Source organism: Hydra vulgaris, chromosome 04 (genome assembly GCF_038396675.1).
Source record: "Hydra vulgaris chromosome 04, alternate assembly HydraT2T_AEP".
Lineage (NCBI taxonomy): Eukaryota > Metazoa > Cnidaria > Hydrozoa > Anthoathecata > Hydridae > Hydra > Hydra vulgaris.
The window spans coordinates 23,827,501-23,830,000 of NC_088923.1; the positions used below are offsets into that span (position 1 = coordinate 23,827,501).

The following is a 2,500-nucleotide window of genomic DNA, read 5'->3' on the forward strand; positions in this document are numbered from 1 at the left end:
AAACCCGTGTTTAGTCAATATTTTCAATTAAAAAAAAGCATTAGTCATTTTACTTGAGTAAATTATATTTTTTATTAACATTACTGCTGTAATTCATCAACTAATACATCATTATTTAATGTTCTGTATATAAAAATAAGATTTGTCGCTTTTTCTACTCTCTTTTTTTTTTAGAAGCTAGTGCATTTAACAAATCTTCAATCAGAGCTGTGGGGTCAGAATCGCAACATTTGTAGTGGAGTAGGAGTCGCTAAACAGAATCGCAACTCCAATGCCAATAGTAAAACTTCTCGGTTTTGCACGTTTTACATCTTCAAAGAATTTTTCATATATTTAGCAAAAAAAAAAAATTTTAATTATCGCGTAATGCTTTTTAAAGTATTCAAAGAATATTTCAAAAAATTTTGCTTTGGAGTTAGAGTCGTACTCTGAAAATTTCAACAATCAGAGTTGGAGTCAGAGTTATTACTTTTTTTTTTTGACTCCACACCCCTGCACCCCTGCCTTCAATATCCATGATAATGTTGCAGTCAAAAATTTTCAGAGATTTCCACCGTTCTATTGGTGATACATTTTTTAAAACAGATTCATTATATAAATAGCTTTTATCGATGGAGCAGATTTGACTTTCAACTTGAATATTATTGGTAGCAAGTTCTTAACTTCTTTATCTGCAAAGGCCATTGCAGATTCTTTTTTTTTTTCAGAAAGAGTGGACACAAAATATCTAGGATCTAGCGTGTTTGCAATGAAATGAGCATCATTGAAAGCTTAAAGATACCTAGTTTCCAATATTTATTATATATTTTTTCCAATATATAATATATATTTTTTCAGTTGATAAAAATGATAACATGTTCTTTAAAAATTTCAGCAGTGTTCCTTATTTTTGTTTGATCTCTTTGCAACTTATCTTGAGCAACTCTAATTGGTTTTAATACTTTCAACAAAAAATTAGTTTGGTTTAAATTGATATTTTTCTGATTGGTTTAAACCATAAACCTATCAACCCTGATATATATATATATATATATATATATATATATATATATATATATATATATATATATATATTATATATATATATATATATATATATATATATATATAAGACTATATATACAGTACTGGTCATAAGTTTAGAGCCACCTGTTTTTTTCATCATTTTGCGGCATAAGTATGGTGAGGTTAACATTATAAGCATAACAATGCATATAGTAATTTGACAAGGTACGAATCTATTGATATTCATGAATAATTGTGTATTAAACCAAATATAAATATTGATTTTCATGATTTCTTTAATATTATAGCCAATTTTTGAACATTTTAATATATTTTGGTAACTTTATGATGTATTGGTATCAATGTTTTGGTTAATTTAGTTGTTGTTTATGCTACTTTTTGGAATGTGTACACTAGTTAGATAATGTATTTAATGTTATTTTTGTTTTTATTTTAGAGTTTAAGTGAAAATATTTTCTGAAATGGGTAAAGCTAAAAGCCTTGATTCAACTGTTTGGGCCCAGGTGGTGGCTTTGAAGGAAATTAGTGGCTTAAGCCTAAATGATATAGCCAAAAAATTGAAAAAAAGTCGCCATGCTGTACAAAATGCATATAAGAAACATTTGGAATCAAATACATTCACGGACAAACCCAGATGTTGTTGTCCTAGAATGTCAACTTTACGTCAAGATAGAACCTTAAAACGCCTGGCCCTAACAAATCGTCGCCTTTCTTCCAAAATTTTGTCTTGACAGTGGCATGATGTTGGTGGACCTTTAATATCTCCAAAATCTGTTTGTCGTCGTTTGAATAAACAAGGTTTGAATGGTCGTGTTGCTTTTAAAAAGCCTTTTATCTCCAAAATTAATCAGCAGAAGCGTCTCAAATTTGCACACAAATTTTTGCATTTTAGTGTTACTGATTGGCAAACGGTGTTGTGGTCTGATGAGTCCAAATTTAATTTAGCTGGTAATGATTCTCGACGCATTTTCGTTTGGCGTCGTCAAAATGAATCATATAAACCGGAATGTTTGCAGGAAACTGTAAAGCATGGTGGTGGTAGCATCATGGTGTGGGGTTGTATGTCATCTTTTGGGCTGGGCCAGTTGCATCAGGTGGAAGGAATCATGAATGGTGCCATGTATAGAGATATTTTGCAAAAGCATTTGCTACCTTCAGCAACAGCATTGTTTCCTGCAACTTTTCCATGGATCTTTCAGCAAGACAATGATTCTAAGCACACGTTCAAAGTGGCTAAAGATTTTCTAGCTGCTAATGGTGTTCAAGTCTTGCACTGGCCACCCCAGTCACCGGATTTGAACCCCATAGAAAATTTGTGGGATGAAATTGATAGCCGCTGTGCAGGCAAACGTGCTAACAATAAACATGAACTTTGGGACTTTATTTCTGCCGCTTGGACTAGGATTACTGCTGTTGATTGCAAGAAGCTTGTTGACACTATGCCAGCCCGGTTGGTTGAAGTAATTAAAAATAA

General features: G+C 31.8%; 1 protein-coding gene across 1 annotated transcript in view; it reads right to left on the minus strand.

Annotated features, from left to right (window-relative positions):
* Window positions 1-2,500, minus strand: part of LOC136079669 (von Willebrand factor D and EGF domain-containing protein-like) — an 88,579-nt gene that overhangs the window by 18,739 nt on the left and 67,340 nt on the right. The window lies entirely within an intron of this gene.